Here is a 16,178-nt window from a genome sequence, read left to right on the forward strand (position 1 = left end):
CTTGCTCCAAGGAAAACTTAAGCCAGAGTCAAGGCCACCAAACCAGGAAGACATCCCTGTGGTTCATAGAAGTCATCTGGTTGGTTCCAAGAAAAACATCCAGCACAGTTGGATCTGACTTCAGCCTGTGGAGGTCCTGTCTCTAAAACAAAGGAGAGAAACTCACAATGAGATGTTTCTAGGCAGCGCCTGCTCAGAGGCCCACCCAGGGTAAGGCACTGCTGGGAAATGCAGAGGCCTGGCCTAGGGCCTCATTAGGGCTGGTCTTTGGTGACAGCCCTAATAACAGGGCAGGTCTCCGTTCTTCCCTACACCTTCCTCCTCTCTGGGTTGGCCTCGTCTCCCTCTGCATTAGTGATTTTCCCCAGCACCATGTGTGGCTCCTGCCAGCCTGATCCTGGCCACCAGGACACCCACTCCAAAACAGCCACCCCCAAATGCCTTTTCTTGAGTGTGTGTGAGTGCGTGTGTCAGGGAGAACATTCATGCCCTTCAGTTTTTTTACCAAGTGGTACCATAGAGTTCCTATGTGTCCTGCAGCTTGTGGTTTTCACACAATTGCTTTTTTAAATGCGGGTAAAAATTACACAGTGAAACACATTCATCTTGAGTACAAATTGGTGGGTTATGACAAATGTCTGCACCTGTGCCTAAGCAGTATCCTGAGAAGGACACTGAATGTTTCCATCATCCAAAAAGTTCCCCATGCCCTTTGCCATTCGCCCTCACCCTGTGGCCCCAGCAGGCCCTGTTGAGTCTCATCAGAGTTCCTCCCTCCACCAAGGGATAGAAACTCACCTGATGGCTTCATGCAGACACGGAGACTCCAGACCCTCATTCATCACAATTGATCCCTTACTCCTGCCTGATTGCTGTCTTCCTGCTCATAATTAAATTCCTTCCCCCTGCTATATAATGCCCCCAGCTTTAGTCAGCTGGAGACAGGGATTTGAGACTGATCTCCTGTTCTCTTGGGCTGATGTTAACCATAATATGATAAAGCTTTCTTCCCCAGCATTACTTTTCCTAATGATTGGCTTTCTGCGCAGGACCTATACTGAACCTATACTGAACCCCTGGCATTTCGGTAACATATTTTGGTCCCCTAATCGGGAATGGGTTGCCTCTGGCTGGTGGCCGCAGATGGGGAGAGTCTCAGAGGCCCTCCTGTGCAGCTGTCTGACCCTTTTTTGGCCAGAGGTGGATTTCTGTCTGTCTCTCTTTGTCCCCACTGCTGCTGACTCTGTGTTCCTGATTGTCTAGGAAGAGCAGCTTTGAAATGTGACATATGCATCTGACAGGTGTCTTTTGTGGGTACCAGATGGCAGGATCTGCTTCTCTCAATTTGGGGAATTGTGAAGGAATTTCCATTTGCAGGTTGAACAAGCCCAGCTGACTGTGAGAGGGAAGCACCTCAACTGTTTTGGCTTGGATGGTCTTGGGGGCTTGTTAGTCGCTACTGCGGTTAGATTGTATTTTCGTAATTATTTATGTGTGTGGGTGGATATAGTCATGAGAAATCAGAATTTGATCTTAGAATGTAGCCCACCGGGGTGCATTCTTTAGAATTAGTCTGAATATAGTTATGAGCCAATGGAACAAAGGAAAATGATATTCTTTTGCAACACTGTTTGGCTCCAGTGTTCTTTGAGGACTGGGGAGGTTGGGACTCTCTATGGGTCTTTGAATTGTACTGCTCTCTTCTAATTGCGTTCATTTTTCTGTTGGATGGGAAGGCGGGATGGAGTCCCGTGTATCCAGGCTTTTCCGCTGCTGTCCTAAGCAAGGTCGGGCCTGGCTGATTGTGATGTTCTTCAGTGGTACTGTTTGGTATTCTTTAAAGTCTGGGGAGGTTTGGCCTTTAAAAATCAAACTGCCATGGAAAGTGATTTACCCAAAATTTTGGTTCACAGCCTTCGCTGGATTACCTACTGGGGCAAACAAAGTTTAACCATGTGAACATGCTCGTAAACCAGTGAGTTTGCATTGCCATCTAATGGCTAGAATTCCCGGGTAAAAGCTGTTGGATCTTTGTATGTGTATGTATGTCTCTGGATGTTCTGTATCATTTTCACAGGGTACCAAATTGGCTTATAAATAAAAAAGAGTGTGCATAAATTAGGTAAATAAGTCCAGTCATTTTCCAAGTTCATGTGACTTAAGTAAATCTTTAATAAATGGGCTTTAACATTATTGGTAAAATAGAAATGTCTTCAGACTTGTCAGCCTACCTTTTTATCTGGGTTTCGTATTTGCTGGATGTGTTAAGGGTCTGAGTTTGACGAAAAAGGTTGTAAGACTATAAACCCAGCCATGAAGAAAATGATCTTTGTGTGTGTGGGGTTTTTTTCTTTTTTGATAAATAAGACTAATGTTGTCATTTAATAAAAACAGCTGAATTTTCTGAGTTATTGGCAAATATACCCGTGTGTTTTAATTTTAAAGTTCTTACTTAGGTAAACACCTGATATTCATAGGTTATAAAAATGATTATCAAGGAAGCAATGACTGGCTTTGTCTGGTATCTCAGTTCTCATAGTTAATGTAGAGAAACGGTTAAACATGCATAAAATAGAAATGGGGTAAATGTAGGCGAACTTTTTCCGTAATTTAAAATCTTGAGATTTTGGCTGCTCATTAGATGTCTGAGTCATGTTAAATTAAGAAAGGGTTATGATACAGGGAAAGATTTTTTTAAAAACTATGGAAGGTTGTCATCTATAAAATGTTAATATCTGGTAAACAGTTCAGGATTTCTTGCTTCCTAGGTTTTCATTAAAATGTAAGGTTACTAAGAATTCTAGTTAATATATAATTCTGTATATAAAATGTGTCACAGAATTTATATCTTTACTGAGAAAAAGAATAATAACTAATTCAGAAGTTATCTAAAAGTTGATTCAAATTATGGAGTTGGGCTGTGCACTGTGGCTTATGCCTGTAATCCCAGCATTTTGGGTGGCCGTGGTGGGGGGATCACCTGAAGTCAGGAGTTTGAGACCAGCCTGGCCAACAAAGTAAAACCCCATCTCTACTAAAAATACCAAAATTAGTTGTGCGTGGTGTTGAGAGCCTGTAAGCCCGGCTACTTGGGAGGCTGAGGCAGGAGAATCACTTGAACCCAGGAGGCAGAGGTTGCAGGGAGCCAAGATAGCACCACTGCACTCCAGCCTGAGCAACAAGGTTATCTAAATGGGCTTCCCATAAGGAGAAGTACGCTGCAGAAGGTCTTTCTTTGCCTTTTGGTAACTGGCTTAATGAACAGATTTTACATTTTATTGATAATTCCTATGTCATCATTGTTAGTTTTATATTGCTTAAAATACATCTAAAAGAATTAAGGTTTTTATATCCATGTAACTTTCTATATTGCTTCTAAAGTCCTTCCACTATTTAGTTACAGGGCTTTGACTCCTGAGTCTGAAAAAGGCACAGATTCCTGCTAAATCTTGAACACTGACGCCAGTCAAAGCCTCATCTTCAGATCTGGGAGAAGGCGACAATCGAAATGAAATGCTTTCATGAGACGCAGGGCCAGCAATTACAAGTATTCGATCCCCCTAGGCCCAGGGACTGTCGCGGAAGAGGTGGGCGTGTGAGATTGTAAGGGCCGACTTTGAGGGATAAAATTGGAGTTTTTCTATAAACATTAATATCAAAGGCACACTGATGCCAGGCAAACGTCTGGGCCCCTGTGTCGGAATAACAGTTTTCCTAGACCACTGATCTACTCTCTAACAGAAAATTGTAAAAGTTTATACAAAGTATATGGAAATATTACTTCATGGTCAAACTGATTGAAATTACATTTGTTTACAAGGTTTTATTAAAATTAGCTTTAACATTAATAATACCCCTAAAACATTATTAATCAGAGATCAAAGATTTTTGTTTACCTTTTAAGTAAACCACAGGAAAAAAAAGGAGAGAGTCAGACATTTAGTTGGCTTCCTGCTGTCTTGGGTGTGTCTATTGGGTCTTAACCATTGGGGAAACTGAGTCTCCATATCAATGAGTAAAGGGTTTTGGTGCGTTGGTTTTTTTTTTTTTTTTTGAAACCTTTGAATTATCATTTTGGCTGAATGAATAACTCTTTTATAATGAACTGTGATCCTATTTTGTGGCATCAAGTGTTTTAAACTTTTGATTTTCGACTGATGAACTTCTCAACATCAAAATTTCAACTTCTGGCCTGCTGCAGTGGCTCACGCCTATAATCCCAGCACTTTGGGAAGCCGAGGCCAGGCAGGCAGATCATTTGAGTTCAGGAATTTGAGACTAACCTGGCCAAAATGGTGAAACTCCACCTCTACTAAAACTACAAAAATTAGCCAGCTGTGGTGGTGTGTGCCTGTAATCCCAGCTACTAGAGAATCACTTGAACCTGAGAGACAGAGGTTGCAGTGAGCCAAGATTGCACCACTGCCCTTCAGCCTGGGTGACAGAGCAAAGCTCTGTCTTAAAAAAAAAAAAAAGAATAAAAAAAGTTCAAGTTGTAAATTCAGTCTCTTTGACCTTAAGCTAACTTAATAAAAGGCTGGCCATGGTGGCTCACATCTGTAATCCTAGCACTTTGGGAGATCAAGGTGGGTGAATCACTTGAGGTCAGGAGTTTGAGACCAGCCTGGCCAACAAGGTGAAACCCTGTCTCTAGTAAGAATACAAAAATTAGCTGGAAATCACTTGAACCCAGGAGGTGGAGGTTGTGGTGAGCTGAGATTGTGCCACTGCACTCCAGCGACAGAGCGAGACTGTCTCAAAAAAAAAAAAAAGTTAGTGCTGGATGCAGTGGCTCACACCTATAATTCCATCACTTTGATAGGCTGAGGTGAGCAGAACACTTGAGCTCAGGAGTTTGAGACCAGTCTGGACAACTTAGGGAGACCTCGTCTCTACACACACACACACACACACACACACACACACACACAAAACCAACCAAACAACCCAACAACAACAACAACAACAAAAATCTGGGCAAGGTGGCATGTGCCTGTAGTCCCAGCCACTCTGGAGACTGAGATGGGAGTATTGCTTGAGCCCAGGAGATCAAGGCTTCAGTGAGCTGTGCTGTGACTGCACCACAGCACTCCAGCCTGGGCTACAGAGTTTTGGAGATCCTGTCTCCAACAGCAACAACAACAAAAAAAATGTATATTTTTAAAAGATATTAGGTCCCCTAGCTAGGGTAGTGGCTCACGCCTGTAATCTCAGCACTTTGGGAGGCCAAGGTGGGCGGATCACGAGGTCAGGAGATCGAGACCATCCTGGCTAACACGGTGAAACCCCGTCTCTACTAAAAAAATATAAAAAATTAGCCAGGCGTGGTGGCGGGCACCTGCAGTCCCAGCTACTCAGGAGGCTGAGGCAGGAGAATGGCATGAACTGGGGAGGCAGAGCTTGAAGTGAGCTGAGATCGTACCACTGCACTCCAGCCTGGGCAACAGAATGAGACTCTGTCTCAAAAACAAAAAACAAAAAAAGATATTAGGTCCCTGAAGTCCAAAAGAGACATATTAGGCTTATTTGGTATGTTAAAATTATACAGGAAGCATTGTCAGATACAAAATGGTGTTTAACTTTCTTTGGGTTATATTTATATACATGTGTTATTAAGGTGTGCCAAAATTACATGCATTCCTAAAATCCTGACATGTCTTAGTATATGTCATCAGTAATATGTTTATTATGTTAAATTGTTGTACGCCACAGAAATAACCAGATTTCCTTGACAATTGTATCTTTAATATGTCTTTGACTAGGATGTCTTAAACATTTTATCATCCACAATTATTGTTTTATTGGATTCTTCTCAAAAAGTGGCTTACAGTCAACTACAGTCCAAAATTCGCTCCTTGGAAAAGACTCCTGAAAGCAGGTTTCTGATGATGTTGGAGAGACTGAGCTATTGGATTAGACAGAAGATTTCTAGGACTCTAATTAAAAGGCTGACGTGGTCATAAAGATTGCTAACCCAGTATGAAGCAGAACAAGAGTTAATTGCATGGACTGAGCTAATAGAGAACTGAACTAATTCTTTTGTGGCTCTTTTGGTTTGAAACATTGCTGATTCTTTTTGTTATTCAGTGTCAATTTTTTTTCTCTTCAGCTATTTGTAGCCCTTAACAATTGAGTATACTCTTGTAAATAAAATCTGAAGCATGTTTCTTGCTGTCTGCCTGGTTTCTCCAGAATTCAAAAACTATTTGCAAATATTCTTAACTCATGGCAATGTAGTTATTTGCATAAGTTCAATAAGAATCTGTTTTCTTTTATAACAGCACATAATTGGAGGTACTGGTCTTTTGACCAAGGGTTTAACTGGAATGACATTTTTAGAAATAAGCAGACTGCTTTGAGGAATTGAGATTGACTTTATAGAGCTGATGCATGTCCCTTGGAAAGACTGGCGTCATACCTCTCTACATAGTTCCTTTGCAGGATTCCTGACCTGGGCTAAGTAAAGAATGTCACTTTCTGACAGGCCCAGGAACCTAAAGTTATTTTGAGACCTTGAGAGGAAAGGAATTCACCCAATTTGTACAGGTATCTGCAGGCACAGATACATTCTTGGCTGAGCTTGAGAGGCCTTTAGAAGTTGAATCTGAGATTCCTTTTGAAAAGTTCCAGCAAAGCCAACTTAAAAGAGCCTATATGGACAATAATTCTTGCTGTACTTTATGCAAATAATCTGGCCAAGTATAATAAGACTAAAACGTAATTTGCAAATAAATTGGTCTTTACCATGATTTGTCTTTGGTAGAGGTGGGGAACTGGCCAGAGAAAAATTATGTTTCAGAAGAAAACTGTAGTATACCTGTTATTACATTAACCTATGGTTCCTGGGTGGCAACCTGGAGCTGCAGCTGTGCTGCATTCAGTTATTAAAGGTAAAATTCACCAGTGGAATTAAAAAAATGTTTTTTACTCTTTTTTTCTTCTTTTTAATAGAAAGCCATTGCAAGAACCAGTGGAATTTAAAGATGGATCCAATTCCTGGGGAGTTGGATCACTGGATGCATAAGGAAATCCAAACTAATAAGGAAAAAGTGAAATATTCATTCCCTTTGTTATTGTTACCTATAATAGCTAAAATTAAAGTAAGAGTGCTGGGTTGGGCCTTGAGGCTGGACCAAGCTCAGATGTGGGTCTGTCTGAGTTTAGATCACTAGCCTCAAAGCCACCCACAGAAGAGGTACTTTCTGGTGCCTCTCAGACCTGTGGTTTCCAAGAAGGTAGTCAAGGCAGGGAAAGGCAAAACGAAGTAACTACTGAAGCCAAATGGTATGATGTGAAGGAAGTGTTCCCTTTTGTAGACTGGTATCATCAGCTTCTTGAGGCACCTTTCCTAAAACGGATTGTGAGAATAACTAATTTGGAAGCAGTGTGTTTGGTTTTAAATGCTGCAGAGTGGAAGAGCATGTCTGGTTAATGTAGGGCCCACAGCTCACAACTGAACAGTCGTAGAAGGATATGTAATTCAGACCCACAGGAGGCTATTCCTGAACGTGGTCTGGATAAAAGTCACTGTAAGATCTGTTTACCCCAGGTAAGTGGAACTGCCCAACTCCGCTTATCAATGCCACCTGGAGCACCTCAGCTGAAGCAGCTGATATGCTTTGTATGCTAGCCATGGGGGCCTGGCTTTGAGATGACAGGAATTTTAATCTCACATTTTGCTTTTTGACCATTGTGTTGCTTAAAAGGTTTTCGGGATTAATGAGTGCCTACCCACCTCCATTTCTATCTGGCCTAGAATGTTTAACTGAAAGTCAGTCTTCTGATTCTGACTCCCTTGGCCATAGAAGTCCCACTGAGGGATAGGATGGACCCAGAGCAGGCAGCCACACCACCCCAGCAATGATATGGGACAAAATAAAAGCTTGGCCATTGATGCTGCCTCTGGCATATCTTGACCAAAAGAGGTCAAACTAAAAATAAAGTCCTAAGCCCATCATTGACTGAACGGACCCATTTGTGGCCAAGGGGACCCCAGTTGCCAGGAGACAAATCTTACCTGGGGAAAAGTCTTGCCCCTTGCCCTGCTGAAGATATGAATATCCCAGAAGTGGGTTGGTTCTTAGCCCCTTCGAAATACTGTACAGGAGACCATTTCTCCAGATTCCCTGATACATGAGGATTTTCCCTCTCCCGAAACAGAAGTTAGTTCATATATAAAATAATTAGGAAGTATGTTAATTAGTCTCTCTCAGTTTGCTTCTCACAGGTTCCAATTCCTTGTGCCTCTTTACTCTTTGAAACTGGGGAGCCAGCTCATGCTGAAGACCTGGCAGTCCCACCAGGCTCGAGACCAGCTGCAAGCACAGTGGGTCGGCTCCTCTGCGGTGCTGCTGACCACCCACTTATCTGTCAAGTTTGCCAGTGTTACCCATGGACTCACCATACTGGGGTAAAACCAGTCCCTCTGGGATCCCTCCAGAGGAAACAGTCATGGTCGTGTGAACCCTCCTACGGCCTTAAGTTAGAATTCAAAGACCAGCCAAAGACCTGAAATAAGAAACCACACAGAGAACACAGAGCTCTGAAGAGTCTTCTCTTGGATTTCCCAAGGGATCCACTCCATATTCTGTGGTATTTTTAAAATTTTGTTATCTATGTTATTTTTTTTTTTATTTTTTGAGATGGAGTCTCACTCCCATTGCACAGACTGGAGTGCGGTGGTGCGATCTCGACTAACTGCAACCTTCTTCAAGCAGTTCACCTTCCTCAGTCTCCCAAGAAGCTGGGATTACAGGCGTGTGCCACCACACCGGCTATTTTTTTTTTTTTTTTGAGACATAGTCTTGCTCTGTTGCCAGACTGGAGTGCAGTGGTGCGATTTTGGCTCACTACAACCTCCACCTCCTGGATTCAAGTGATTCTCCTGCCTCAGCCTCCCAAGTAGCTGGGACTACTACAGGCACATGCCACCATGTCCAGCTAATTTTTGTATTTTTAGTATAGATGGAGTTTCATGTGTTGGCCAGGATGGTCTCGATCTCTTGACCTCGTGATCCACCCGCCTTGGCCTCCCAAAGTGCTAGGATTACAGGCGTGAGCCACCGTATCCGGATGTTATCTATGTTATTAATCATCTTAGTATGGCTTGAAATATTGTTCTGAAACCAAGATAAAAGGACCCATATTACCATGTTCCACCAAGCTGGATGCCAGCCAGGCACTTGTGAGTACTTCAGCTATAGGCATGACGTTTTCATTCTTCGTCATTATCCCACAATGCCCCTTCTCAGCGTGAAGCAGTCAGAAAGATTGAGGACCAGATTCCCTGTGATTGGAGAAACTATAAATGGTCAGAGAGTCAGTTTTGAGCTCTGCAGGTCACGCGGTGGTGTCTGTCGCAACTCAACTCTGCTGTTGTAGCCTGAAAGCCGCCATAGATAGCACATAAACACATGAGCCTGGCTATGTTCCAATAAAACTTTCATATACACTGAAATTTGAATTTCATATAATTTTCACGTGTCACTGAGTATTATTATTCTTTTGGAATTTTTTTTCCAGTCATTTAAAAATAACCATTTTTCTGAGCTTTCTGGCCATAAAAAATGGGCAGTGAGCTGGATTGAGCCTTCAGGTGTAGTCTGCTGACCCCTGGTTTAGATAAACTAAGTCTAGGGCTTGCTAGTCAAGCCCTCTGGGTTTGAACCCCACAATCCCACTTATTAGTGCTGGGGTCCTGGGCAAGTTACCTCTCGGGGTTTTACTTTCCTTATATGTAAAGTGGGAGTAATAGTAGATCCTATCTGATTTGCCTGGTTGGAGAATTAGAGTAGATGTAGGTGTCAACCCAGTGTCTGGGGCATAGAAAGCGCCTAGCAAATGTAGCTGCTACTGTTGTTGGCTATTATGAAGGCTCAAGTAGATCCCTAAAGCTTTGGAGGAACCGTTTGTGATGTGAAAGTTTGACAGTCTTTAGCTGTCTTCAGTCCACAGTTCAATTAGATTTGTATGAGGCTGGAAGTTTGGTGGTGCTGCCTTACTTTTGTGCAGTTAAGATTAAGGTGTTAAGTAGAACATGGTATATTCACAGGATGGGTTACTGTGCAGCCATAAAAAAGGAGGTAGAGGTGTATATTTGTGTTCTGACATGTAAAGATGCCCCGCATGTCTGTCTAAATGTGTACAGGTATGTGTGTGTAATGCATGCACGTGTGGATATGTGTAATGTGTGCATATGTCCTTTGAAATCAGGGCTGCTCAACCTTGAGTTGACATTTGGATCTAGAGTAGGCAGAAAAATGCTCTCCCCTCCCCAGTCATGTCCATTTCTGAATCTCCAGAACCTGTGAATGTGTTAGATTACATAGCAAAGGGGAATTAAGGTTGGAATGAAACCTTAATGATGGAATGAAAGTTGCTAATCAGCATAAAGGGAGATTAGCCTGGATTATCCACGTAGGCCCAGTGTAATCACAGAAGTCCTTCACAGTTGCCCAGGAAGTCAGTGAAGACGCAACCATGGAAGAAAGGGACAGCATAAAAACTATTGGCTTTGACAATTGCAGGAAGAGGCCAAGGAACATGGATAGCCCCAAGAAACTGGAAAAAGGCGAGGAGGCAGACACTCCCTTCAAGTGTCCAGGAAGGCATTCAGCCCTGCTGCCACCTTGATTGTAGTGCAGGCAGATCTGGTTCGAACTTTTGATCTCTGGAACTGTGAGATAATCCATTTGTATTCTTCAAGCCATTAAGTTTGTGGTGATTTGTTACAGCAACAACAGGAAATGAATCCCTTTGAATGGGACTTGCTGTCCTATGCCTGACCCCCCATCGTATTTTGGAAGCACATTAATTTCCCAAGCCCACTGGTGGAGAGGAATCTGCCTTGGGAGAAATCTTGTCCTGAGTCTCACTTGTATCTGATTCAAATGAGACTCTGGACTCTTGACGTGATGCTGGAACAAATGAAGACATTAAACCTGTCAAGATGGAATGAATGTACTCTGCGTGTGAGAGGACATGAATTTGGGGGGCTGGGGCAGAATGCTATGGTTTGACTGTGTTCCCCAAAGCTCACATGTTGGCAACTTCATTCCCCTTCCAACAGTGTTGAGGCGGGGGATTTTTAAGAGAGGGTGGGTCACGGGGCCCTGCCCTCATGAAAGGGTTAGTTATCACAGGAGGGGTTCCTGATAAAAAGAATGAGTACAGGCCCCTTCCCTTCCTCTCCTGCAGGCAAGCATGCCCTCTTGCCCTTCCACCTTCCACCATGGGATGATGCAGCAACAAGGCCCTCACTAGATGTGGGCCCCTTGACCTTGGACTTCCCAGCCTTGAGAACTGTAAGAAATAAATCTCTGTTCTCTAGAAATTACCCAGTCTCATATATTCTGTTACAGTAGCACAGAACAAAGTGAGACAGAGGGTATAGGGCAGGAAACTCCTCACCCAATTCAGTGAAACTGTAAATTGGTAAAAAAAAAGAAAAAAAAAAAAAAGGACTTGAAAAGCCTGGCAGTAGCTATTCATAACGTGCAAACTCTGCACTAGCAATTCCTGCAAACATGCACATATACTTGTATTTGCTGTAACACTGTTTAATATAAAAACATAGGCTGGGCACAGTGGCTCACACCTGTAATCCCAGCACTTTGGGAGGCCGAGGTGGGCAGATTGCTTGAGCTCAGTTCAAGACCAGCCTGGGCAACTTAAGCCCAGGAGGTTGAGGCTGCAGTGAGCTGTAATCATGTCACTGTACGCCAGCCTGGGCAACAGAGTGAGACCTTGTTTCAAAAGAATAAATAAATAAATAAATAGGCAGAAATCTAAATGACTATCAGTAGGGAACAGATTAAATAGAGGGGAATTTCCCCTCTATTAAGATTAAATAGATTAAATAGAGGGGAATTTCCATGCAAAGGAGTACAATAAAGCAATTATAAATAATAATGCAGATCTATATATGCTGACATGAAAAGAGCAAGTTACAAAACATGTATAAATCATTCACTGTTTATTAAAATTTCATAAACATTCATATTTATAAACAAGTAGTAGAGACTCATTCATTCAATAGAAATATACTGAACTACAAGATATAACTGTTCAGTGTGTATGTACATTTGTTCAACACAAATCTGTTGAACCAAAAAAAAAAAAAGAGGAGGAGATAAGCCCATGTACTCCTCAGTCTACTTATGACCTCATTTACTGCACAAACGCAGACACTCACCACAAAAATGGCAAATACATATTTGCTACTCTTCAAAGCAAGGGCCCCTCTAAAAAGGCCTTCACTAGCTACTGGGAAGGCTACATTTGAGGCTACAATGAGCTATGAACCTGCCACTGCACTCCAGCTTGCATAACAGAAGGAGAACTTATTTACAAAAAAAAAAAAAGTAAATAAACAAGACTTTAATTACATTCGACCCTAAGCACATACAGTAAAAATTCAGTGGATGCAGGTCTCAGGTGAGGTCAGTGAAGCATAAGCATTATGCTCAGCATTTGATGTACAAATCACAAATGGATCATGAAATAAACTTAGATATAGAAATAAGTAAGACTCGGCTGGGCGCGGTGGCTCATGCCTGTAATCCCAGCACTTTGGGAGGCCGAGGCGAGCGGATCAGGAGGTCAGGAGTTCAAGACCAGCCTGAACAACGTGGTGAAACTCCATTTCTAACACAAAAATTAGCCAGGCATGGTGGCACGCGCCTGTAATCCCAGCTACTCAGGAGGCTGGGGAAGAAGAATTGCTTGAACCTGGGAGGCATAGGTTGCAGTGAGCAGAGATCACGCCATTGCACTCCAGCCTGGGCAACAGAGTGAGACTCCATCTAAAAAAAGAAGAAGAAGAAAAAAAAGAAATAACTAAGACAGGCTAATGGGAATTTTCAAAGACTTTTGGGTCATCTCTAGTTTTGTTGTTTATTTTCAATCAAACAAACTTTTAAAGATACTTATTATTGGCTGGGCGCGGTGGCTCATGCCTGTAATCCCAGCACTTTGGGAGGCCGAGACGGGTGGATCAAGAGGTCAGGAGATCGAGACCATTTTGGCTAACACGGTGAAACCCCATCTTTACTAAAAATACATATAAAAAAAAATTAGCCGAGCGTGGTGGTGGGTGCCTATAGTCCCAGCTACTTGGGAGGCTGAGGCAGGAGAATCGCTTGAACCTGGGAAGCATAGGTGACAGTGAGCTGAGATTGTGCCATTGCATTCCAGCCTGGGCGACAGAGTGAGACTCTGTCTCAAAAATAAAATAAGATAAAATAAATAACAAAGGACCCTCTGAAACTCAAAAAAAGGTTATACTTGCCACAAAGCAGTTTAAAAGTCATAAGAGAGTTCAAGAACTCTAAAGGGATGGTACTGGGAAAAAATTATTCCCATGCATAACACTGAAAAGTAAAAGGATACTTATCGGGGGAAATGATTCAATAGAAATATTTTGGCAATGGTGTGGGAAAAATAGGTCTAATAGTTCTATACTCTGAATTATTTCCCCAAATGATGGTATTTTACCCACATATTTACGTCTCTAAAACATGGTAATAACATTTATTTTTTACTTTAAACTATAACAAAACCCTTCTCAATCTTACTCTTGATAATATTATTTGAATTCCAGTGACTAAGATGAACAGTTACAGTTTACCCTAAATTGAATTGAGGTTTATCATTTTCCTGCATGTGTAAGCTTACCCACGCAGTGTTTTGTTCGGTGGGTTGGCTTTTTCCCCTCTGGCACATGAAATGGAATCTATTTGCTATCCCTGTTCTAACCATGTGGACCGTCTCAAAGCTCCAGCAAAGATTCCTGCTCATGGCAAAGTCTGAAGGAAACTGCTCCTCCACCACCGACCACCTCAGTGGCCTCTCAGAAATTCCAAGTGCCTCATTCCCCGGCCTGCTCCAGTCACTCATGGTACCTGCTTGGACCTGGAGGCCGCTGAGTTTGAGATATCAAATGTATTTAAATAGGCAAAAGTATGTGAGAAAATTTTGTAAAATACTGTGATGCAGACAGTACATCCACATAGAGCTACTGCCTAAAGGGAAGGGAGCTCAGGAGGAGTCCATTTTATTGCTCTGGTGAGGCAGCCAAGGGCTAGGAAGAGCTAAAAAGCCACACAGAATATCTAAAGCAAAAGTGCTCAAGGCCAGGCCACACAGGGTCCTCCCTCCACACCTCGGCTCTGACTCAGTGCTGTGACTGATGGCTGCTGGGGAGGCGCACAGCGTCTGAAGACAGGTTGTGCAGGCTCCCTTCCAAACTAGGTCAGCACATTTGGACTTTGACAAGCTCATCCCCATAAAAAACAGGTTGTAAACGATCATTAAGTTCTCAGTCCAACTTATAAAGACTCATTTAGCTCACAGATTATCTAAGAGACGGCCCTGGCAGGGGCCTATTGAGTTTTCGGAGCCACCCAGAAAATTAGTGAAAAAAGATCTAGGAGGTAATGGTGGTTCTTAACCAGAGCTACACGACAATCGTGGGGCCTCTGAAAATAACATAGGTGAAGGCACTTACATGAAATGGCCAGAAAACAGGACTCGATAGAAGCAGAATCTACAGAGGCAGAAAGTAGATGAGTGGTTGGCCACGAAGCTGGGAGATTAGGAACAGGGATTAACTTTAGAAGGGGCAAGTGGGCTCTCATTTGAGGTGATGAAAATGTTCTGCAGTTGGATAGTGGTGCTGGTTACATAACTCTGTAAATTTACTAAGAATCATTTTGTACACTTAAAATGGGAAAATTTTTGAAATAGGTCAGACACAGAAAGATGTATACCCCATGTTCTCATTCATATGTGGGAGCTAAAAACAACAAAGCTCCTAGAAGTGCAGTAGAATTGTGGTTATTGGAGGCTGGGAAGGGTGGGGTGGAGAAGAGGATGGGGAAAGTCACAGCTAGATGGGAGGCATAAGTTCTAATGTTCTGTAGCACTGTAGGATGCATAGGGTTAGCAAAAATTTAGTGTATATTTTCAAAAACTAGAAGAGGATTTTCATTGTCCACAATACAAAAAAAAAGATAAACGTTCAGGTGATAGACATGATAATTACCCTGATTTGATCATTACACATTGTGAACATGTATCAAAATATCACTCTGTATCCCATAAATATGTACAAGTATTACCTGTCAAGTAAAAATAAAAGGGAAAAATGGATGAATTTTATGACCTATAAAATATACCTCATAAAATTGTCCAAAAAGCACAATAATACAGATGCCTGGACCCCAACTCAGAACCAATGAATCAGAACCTCTGGGGGTGGGGCCTCACATGCTTTTTCTTTAAAGTTCCTCAGGAGAGTCCCAAGTGCAGCAAGCATTGAGAACCACTGCAAGGAGAAGACTCGGGTAGCAACAGCTGGCAGGTGGCAGAGTGAGTAGCGGGACAGACTGGAAGGGTAGCGGCTTTAACGCACTGCAGCACGGCAGCACTATAGTCTCCGGGGTCCCTGTGTCCTAGGCCATAAATGCCCTGATTCTAGGGCTGCCCGGAAGGAGCTCTGATGTGCATGATTTACAATTGGCTTTATTCTCTTGCCCTCAGGCAGAATAAACTCAGTGATAAGAAACAGGGTGATAAGAAATGACTCTGGAGGCTGGGTGAGGTGGCTCACACCTGTAATCCTAGGACTTTGGGAGGCTGAGGCAGGCTACCTGAGTTCAGGAGTTGCAGACCAGCCTAGGCAACATAGTGAAACTCTATCTCTACTAAAAATACAAAAATTAGCCAGGCATGGTGGCACACGCCTATAATCCCAGCTACTCAGGAGGCTGAAGCAGGAGAATTGCTAGAACCCGGGAGGTGGAGGTTGCAGTGAGCTGAGTTCGCACCAGTGAACCGAGTTTGCACCACTGCACTCCAGCCTGGGTGACAGAGCAAGACTCCATCTCAAAAAAAAGAAAAAAGAAAAAAAAAGAAATGGCTCTGAAGTCAAATCAGACTCTGAATTGCAGGCCTGGATGTTCACAGGTGCACCTTACTAAGCAACATTTCCTCCACTGTGAAATGGGAATAATCATAGCCATAAAATAATAATAACAATATCGTCACCAGAGTGGTTGTTTAGGGACACCATCTTATGTACTTCATTCAACGTGTTTGGTGGCACCTAGTGAGGGTTCATGGCGTGTTAACTGTTCTGAGAATTACAACAAATAATAACAACCTTCAGATAAATCCCA

General features: G+C 42.6%; 1 long non-coding RNA gene across 1 annotated transcript; it reads left to right on the forward strand.

The window, feature by feature from the left end:
* The first annotated feature begins 216 nt into the window (after positions 1-216).
* Positions 217-6,164, forward strand: LOC108538875 (uncharacterized). Its single transcript, XR_001888213.1, has 2 exons — positions 217-3,587; positions 5,763-6,164. It is a non-coding gene; the product is annotated as an uncharacterized LOC108538875 (long non-coding RNA).
* Positions 6,165-16,178: the final 10,014 nt, after the last annotated feature.

Source organism: Rhinopithecus bieti, unplaced genomic scaffold (genome assembly GCF_001698545.2).
Source record: "Rhinopithecus bieti isolate Rb0 unplaced genomic scaffold, ASM169854v2 scaffold_13348, whole genome shotgun sequence".
Classification (NCBI taxonomy): domain Eukaryota; kingdom Metazoa; phylum Chordata; class Mammalia; order Primates; family Cercopithecidae; genus Rhinopithecus; species Rhinopithecus bieti.